Source organism: Lichenostomus cassidix, unplaced genomic scaffold (genome assembly GCF_008360975.1).
Source record: "Lichenostomus cassidix isolate B80296 unplaced genomic scaffold, HeHo_3.0 HiC_scaffold_47, whole genome shotgun sequence".
Taxonomy (NCBI): domain Eukaryota; kingdom Metazoa; phylum Chordata; class Aves; order Passeriformes; family Meliphagidae; genus Lichenostomus; species Lichenostomus cassidix.
In genome coordinates this window covers 2504237-2512102 of record NW_028147553.1, presented here as the reverse complement: position 1 = coordinate 2512102, position 7866 = coordinate 2504237, and the positions used below count along the sequence as shown (strand labels likewise).

The following is a 7866-nucleotide window of genomic DNA, read 5'->3' as shown; positions in this document are numbered from 1 at the left end:
TAGTTAAAGAGATAGGATTATACATTTTTATATCTTTTTTTTGGGGTATATAAGTTAATGATAGGGGATAAAGGATTATTATATTATTAATTTAAGATATTTTATTTTTTTATTTTATAGTGTTGGTTTAAGGTTTATTTTAATATTTTTTAATTTTAAATATATATATATATACACATATATATATAAAATTATGCATAAATAATGTTATGAATGGTGAATGGTGGTATGTTGTTATTTTAATTTTATATGTGGTTTTTATTTAAAATTAAATTTTTTTGAGGGATATATTGTGTTTTTTATTTTTTTGTATTATTTATTAAGTATATTTTGGTTTTTGGGTAAAGATAATTTTATGGATGGGTTTGTTTTTATGTGAGGTAGAATTAATTTAGATAGTTTTTTTTAACAAGTTTTTGGTATGTATTGTTGGGATTTTATTTTTATTTATTGTATGTAGAAGTTTAGATTGGGTAGGATTTGTTTGGTTGATGGAGCCTCGGGTATTGATTAATTAGGTGGTTTTTGTTAAATGTTGTTTTTAATTTTTATAAGTTTTTTTATTTAATGTTTTTAGGGTGGTTTTTAATAGTTTATTATATTGTTTTATTTTGTTAGTGGTTGGTGTATGATAGGGAATGTGGTATATTTATTTAATGTTATGGTTTTTAGTTTAGTTGTTTATGAGGTTATTTTTAAAATGAGTTTTGTTATTTGATTTAATTTTTTTAGGGGTATTATGTTTTTATAAGATTTGGTTTTTAAGGCCTAGGATGGTGTTATGAGTAGTGGTATGAGGTATAGGGTAGGTTTTTAGTTATTTAGTGGTGGTTTTTATTATAGTGAGTATGTAGTGTTTGTTATGGTGGGTTTGAGGTAGTGTGATGTAATTAATTAGTTAGGTTTTTTTATATTTATATTTTGATTATTTTTTATTATATTATAGGGGTTTTATTTGTTTGGTTTGTTTGATGGTAGTATATGTTTTATAGTTATGGATAATTTGAGAGATGTAGTTTATGGTTAGATTTATTTTTTGGTTTTGTGTTTATTTATAGGTGGTATTTTTGTTTTGATGGTTTGAGGTATTATGGGTTTATTGAGTTAGGAATAAATTTTTTTTATGTTGTTAATTTAAGTTTATTTGGGATATTTTTATTTTTGTAGTTTGATTTATTTGTTTATTGTTTTGGTGTTTTTTATTAGTTTGATTTTTGGGGATATGGGTGTTTATATGGTGGATTTTTATAGGTAGTTTTTTTGTTTGGTTAGCGATGTTTTTTTATTTTTTAGTTGTTTAAATTGTTTTTTTTATGTTGTTAATTAGGTTTTTTTTATTTTTTTAGTTAATTTTATAGAGTATTGGTTATTATTTATGAATTAGTATAAAGGTAGAGTTTTGGTTATTTTTTTTTAGTAATGTTTAGGGTTAATTGAATGGTTTTGAGTTTAGTGAATTGGCTTGATTTACTTTTTTTTTTTTAGTTTTTGTAATTTGTTGTGTGGGGTTTTATACAGTTGTTTTTTATTTTTGTTTTGTTTTTATAAGATGATAGGAATTATTAGTGAAAAGAGTGTAGTGTGTTTTATTTGTTGGTAGTTGGTTGTATGGTGGGGTTTTTTTTTTGCATGGGTTATTTGTTTTAGTTTTTTTTTTTTAGTTAGATTAAAATTTTTATTTTTAGGTTAATTTGTAATTATTTTTAAAATTTTAGGGTGATTTAGATTTTTTTATACGGGTGCGCTGTGTGATAAGGGTAATTTATTTGCTTTATGTGCTATTGGTGGTATGATGAGTAGAGGGAATTTTTGTTTTAAATATTTATTTTAGTATTGGTAGTTGAGGTGTTAGGAGGAGTTGTGTTTTTGTGTTAATTATTTTTGAGGTAGTTTGGATTTTTTTATATGTTGTTAGGATTTTTTTTTTTGTTGGGGTGTAGTTGGTTTTAGATTTTTTGTAATTTTGGTTTTAAAATTTTAGTGGTTGGTTTTGGGTTTTATTAGGTATTTTTGTTAAAGGTTTTAGGATAGGTTATGGTTTTTAGTTGTAGAGTAAAGTACATTTTTTACTTTTGGTTTTGTTTTGATTGGGTTAAGGGTTATTGTATGAGTAATTTTTTGTTTGATTTGAGTGAAGGTTTGTTGTTTAGGGTTTTAGTGGAAATTATTTTTTTATGGGTAATTAGGTAGAGAGGATTTATAATTTGGCTGTACTCAGGGATGTGTATTTTTTAAAAGTTTATAGTTTTTAGGAAAGTTTGTGGGGTTTTTTTGTTGGTTGGGGGGATATTGTGATGATTTTATTGATAATTTTAGTAGGAATTTGATGTTGTTTATTTTGTTATTTTATTTTTAGGAATTGGATTTTTTTGGTAGGTTTTTTGATTTTGTTTTTTTTATAGTGAAATTGGTTTTTAGGAGAATTTGGATTTTTTTTTTTTTTGTGTGGTTTTTTATATAATGATGTTATTAATGTATTGTAAATGTTTTGGAGTTTTATTTTTTTTTTAATGTAGTTTGGATTAGTTTATGATAAATGGTGGGATTGTGTTTTTATTTTTGGGGTAATTGGTTTTAGGTGTATTGTATGTTTTTTTAGGTGAAAGTAAATTGAGGTTTGTATTTTGTTGTTAGAGGAATGGAGAAAAATGTATTTGTAATGTTAATAGTAGTATATTATTTTGTTGCTTTGGATTTTAGTTTATATTGGAGTTTTAGTATGTTTGGTATAGTAGTATTTAGAGGTGGAGTTATTTTATTTAAGGTATGATAGTTTATAGTTAATTTTTATTTTTTTTTAGATTTTTGTATAGGTTAGATGGGGTTGTTAAAGGATGAATGGGTTTTGTTGATTATTTTTTTGTTTTTTAGTTTATGGATTAGTTTGTGAATGGGAATTACAGTATTACGAGTTGTTTGGTATTGTTGGCGGTGTGTAATTGAGGTTGTAATTGGTATTTGTTGTTTTTTTTTTTTTTAGGAGTTTTATTGTAGATGGGTTTTTTGATAGTTTAGGTAAGGTGTTTAATTGTTTTATGTTTTTTGTTTTTACAGTAGTTATTTTAAATGTTTATTTGAGTTTTTTTGGGTTTTTGAAATATTTATTTTGGAGGAAGTTTATATTTAAAATATATGGAGTTTTTGGGTTAGTTATAATGGAATTTTTTAAAATTTTTTTTTAGTTAGGTTTATTTTAGTTTTTACGAGGGTTAAGTTTTGTGATTTTTTTGTAATGTTGGAAATAGAAATAGGTTTTGTTTTTATATGTTGTGATGGTATTATTGTGTATTGTGTATTAGTGTTAATTAAAGTTTTGTATTTTTGTGGTTTTGATGTGTTAGGTTATTGAATTTATACTGTTTAAAAAATTTGGGTTTTTTTGGTTTTTATTTGGTTAGAGGTAGGGTTTTTTTAATTATGGTGGGTATTTGTGTTAGAGGTTTTTTTAAGGGAATTAGATATATTGAGTTATTTTTTTTTTGGTGGAGTTTTTTTTTTGAGTTTTTTTTTTTTTTAATTTACGTATTTGTTGTGTTAGGATAGCAGTGGGTTGTTTATTTTATTTGTTTATGTTTTTTTTATTGTTATATAGGAAATATTATAATTTATGTTGAGGGATATATTTAGTTTTTATAGCTGAGGAGTGTTTGCGTGGGGTAGTAGAATTTTTGGTTTGTATTGTTGAGATTTGGAGAAGGTTGTTTTAAATTTTTTTATTGAGTTTTTTATGATTTATTTTATTTTATTTTTTAGTTTTTGTAGATTTGTTTTTATAGTTGAGATTTTTGTATTTATTGGGTTATGTATGATATTTGTATATGTTTGGAGTTTTTTTGTTATATTATGTATAGTTTTATGTTTGTTATTTTGTTTTATAATGGTTAAAGTAGAAGTATATTTTGATGGTTTAAGTTTTAGGTTTTTGTTATATTATAGGTGTATATTTTATTTTATTTGGGTTTATAATTGGATTTGGGTTTGTTATGTTTTTTGAGAAGATAATTTTTATTATTGTTATTTTTTTTAAGCGTTGAATTTTTTGTTTTATAGTTTTTTATTGAGTTTGTTGTGAATAGAGATTGTTGGGATGTAGGTTTTTTTTTTGTAGTTTTGATAGTTCGTTTTTAGAGGTTGTTGTAGTTAGGTTTATTTTGTATAGTTTGGTTGATATTTGGGTTACGTGATATAGTTTTTAAATGTTTTGTTTTAGTAGGATTTAGAAGTGTAATATTGTTTGTAGTATTTTAAAGATGGATTAATTAATTAATTATAGATTTATTATTTTGTTGGATATAATTTTTTTTAGGTTGTGAAGGTTTTTTATATTTATGGATTTAATAATGATTTTTGATTTAGTTGTTGGTTTTGAGGGTCCCTCCCTATTGTTATTTGGGTGATTAGTTTTAAATTGGGTTTTTTTGTTTTTTGTAATAGGAGTAATTGTTATTGGTTTAGGTTTTTTTATTTTTTGTTTTATAATATTTGATAGTGTATGATAAGTATATGTTAGGGTTTAATAAATTGTATTGTAGTTGTTTTTGTATTTTTTTTTTTAGATATTTTTTTACTTTAGTTGGTTTTGGGATTTGTTTAGGGGGAAATTTTTAGTTTATTGGATTAGAGAATTTTTTTAAAGTTTTATTTATGTTTTTTTATATTTTATATTATTTAATTTTTTTAATATTTGGATTAGGTGTTTGTTTTTGTTTAGTTTTTTTTTTTTAGTTTTTATTTTGGTAAAATTGAATATTATATACATGGAAATTTTTAGGTAAAGTATTTGTATAATTAAGTTAATGGTTTTTTTAACATTTAGGAAAAATTGAATATTTTTTAAAGTTGATATACTAGATTTAAAGGGAAATGGATGGGTGAGGAGTTAGGAAGTTTCACTCTCTACTTTTTTAACAGGTTGGGTAATATTATTAATAAAACTCTAAAACAGGTTACTAAAACTAGAGGAGGAAATTAACAGAGCATGTACATCTTTAACTGTTTTTCATATTTTTTTACAGATTGTTAGTATTACACACATTACTATAACAAGTTGGAGTTGTGTCTCTGATTGGTGGAAATTATACATTAGGGACAGGATTGTTTTTACTTGTTGGTAGGGAAATAAATTTATGTGCTAAACAGACAGTATTATATTAAATAATTTTTTATCAAACAGCATAGTGATTATTGATGGTTGTAATTTAATATCAAGCGTTTAAAACTAGAATGTAATTATTAGGGTTTTTTTTTTTTACTTTTTTTAATTTTATAAAAGGTGTAGAACAAGTAATTAAGGCCCCGTAAGTTGGGCGCCAAATATGTCGCGGGTTAATGATAAGATTTTCTTTTTTTTGAGAGTGAAGGGTTTTGACACTTTTTTTTTACTTTTAACAGAATTTTTTAGATGGAAGTGAAGAAAAAATTATTTATTTAATAAAATTACGCAGAGTGCCTTATCAGGCACAGGGGAAGGGGAAAAAACAAGGTGAAAGGCAGTTATTTAACTTGATTAAAAAGTCTTTTTTTCAGACGCAGTTTTTCTCTTTTTCGCCCCCCACCCGGGGCCGGGTGGAGCTTTCTGGAGAGCTCTGCTGTGTTTTGGCTTTTTTGGGTCTCCGGGTGGTAAAGCAGATCGAAGAGAAGGGGTCCAAACGAGGAAAAAGAAGAAGAATGGAAAAAACGGGAATAGAGCTCACCCTGACCTTTGTCCAGCACGCAGTTTCTGCCGGGCGACGAATCCTCCCCCGGAGCAAGGCTTCGAGAAAATGTTTTCAAAACAACTCGCGTTTTTTTCTGCGGCTGGGTGCAGTTAAAGAGATAGGACTACACATTTTTACACTTTTTTTTTTTTTTGGCATATAAGCCAACGATAGGGGATAAAGGATTATCATGCTGGACGGCACCCCATTTTCGGAGCGGTCCGTGGGGAGTGGTGTCCCGCGGGGCTCCGAGCCGGCGGCGCCGCTCTCCCTCCCCGGGCTGGGGGCCGCCGGGTCAGCCCCCCACCGCCCCCGCCCCGACCTGTGTCGCCGCCGCCGCCGCCATACGCTGCGTGCCGAGGGCCTCTTTTGAGGAACCGGAAGAGGCGGGGGGGGGGCCATATAGTCGACCGCGGCGGTGCCCGCCCCGGCACACGCGGATCCCGCCAGCCCCACGCGCCGTCCACAGCACCGCACGCTTCAGCAGAAGCCCGCAAAGCCCGGAAAATGCTGCGGTAGCACCCTCGGACTCCGCATTTTGTTCAGGCGGCACAGTAGACGCATATTGCCTCAGAGAAGACCCCGCGGCCGCCCTTTTTGAACTCGGCAACACTGCGCATGTGCGAACGATGCCGACGCCATTTTGGTAGTCCAATGCACTGCGCATGTGCGAACGATGCCGACGCCATTTTGGCACTCTACTGCACTGCGCATGTGCGAACGATGCCGACGCCATTTTGGTAGTTCACTACACTGCGCATGTGCGAACGATGCCGACGCCATTTTGGTAGTTTACTGCACTGCGCATGTGCGAATGATGCCGACGCCATTTTGGTAGTTTACTACACTGCGCATGTGCGAATGATGCCGACGCCATTTTGGTAGTTCACTGCACTGCGCATGTGCGAAAGATGCCGACGCCATTTTGGTAGTTTACTGCACTGCGCATGTGCGAATGATGCCGACGCCATTTTGGTAGTTCACTGCACTGCGCATGTGCGAATGATGCCGACGCCATTTTGGTAGTTCACTGCACTGCGCATGTGCGAATGATGCCGACGCCATTTTGGTAGTTCACTGCACTGCGCATGTGCGAACGATGCCGACGCCATTTTGGTAGTCCAGCGCACTGCGCATGTGCGAAATAGGGGCGCCGCCATATTAATGGACGCGCCTATGCTTTTCCGGCCGCCGCCATCTTTTGTACGGAACAAATCAGGACCCCGCGCTATAGGTGACTACTTTATGCGCCTGATCGAAATTAAAAACTCGTATTTCGCGCTTTTGGGACATTTATGCACTCAGCAAACAGCTGCAGGGGCGTCCTCTATACTGTCCGCGTCGCCCACGGGCGGCGGCAACCGCGCGAGCGGTGGGAAAAAACCGGAATTTGCCGATCGCTTTCGGGACAAAATGGCGGCCCCGCCGAACCGCAGCGCGCACACCCGCCCCCAAAGACCACTCCGCACCTGTCCGCAGCGCCGGGGAAGCCCGCCAAGCAGCCGAATCGCCGTTTTCGGGGTCAGGACTTCGCGGCCGCCATTTTGGTAGTCCAGTGCACCGCGCATGTGCGAAACGGGCGCCGCCATATTAATGGGCGCGCCTGTGCTTTTCCGGCCGCCGCCATCTTTTGTACGGAACAAATCGGGACCCCGCGCTACGGGTGAGTACTTTAAGCGCCTGATCAAAATTTAAAACCTGGATTTCGAGCTTTTGGGACATTTCTTCATTTGCAAAGCAGGGTCCTGGGAATTACAATTGCTCTGTTACATCATAGTAAATGTGCACACTCAGCTAGAAGTAGGCACTGGGAATTGTCTTCTGTGACTTCATTCAGGAAACTGCTGCTTCTTTCTCTCTTTCATGCATAGGCACAGTTTCCCACAGAATATTTACCACTGGCCTTTTGCTTTCATCCCCCTTCTATTTTATTTCCATTTCATTCCCTAAATTCCTTACATCCTGATACTTTTCTTACTGACTGGAAGATGACAATCATAAATGGACAACAAATTTAAAAGACTGCAATTGCCAGTGCTCAGGAAGGACTTGTGAAGTGCTGCTTCTCCATCTTGGTCACCATGTCACAGAATCCAGCCAGAAGATGCCGGTCTGGCGCTGTACAAACTTCCAGGTCTGGGTAGAAAGAAAAAGTTCATGAAGTACTTTA

The 7866-nt window shown here is 33.0% G+C and overlaps 1 long non-coding RNA gene across 1 annotated transcript; it reads left to right on the top strand.

Moving 5' to 3' along the window:
* The first annotated feature begins 6850 nt into the window (after positions 1-6850).
* On the top strand, positions 6851-7866 carry LOC146422101 (uncharacterized). The gene is made up of 2 exons (XR_014848381.1): positions 6851-7246; positions 7718-7866. It is a non-coding gene; the product is annotated as an uncharacterized LOC146422101 (long non-coding RNA).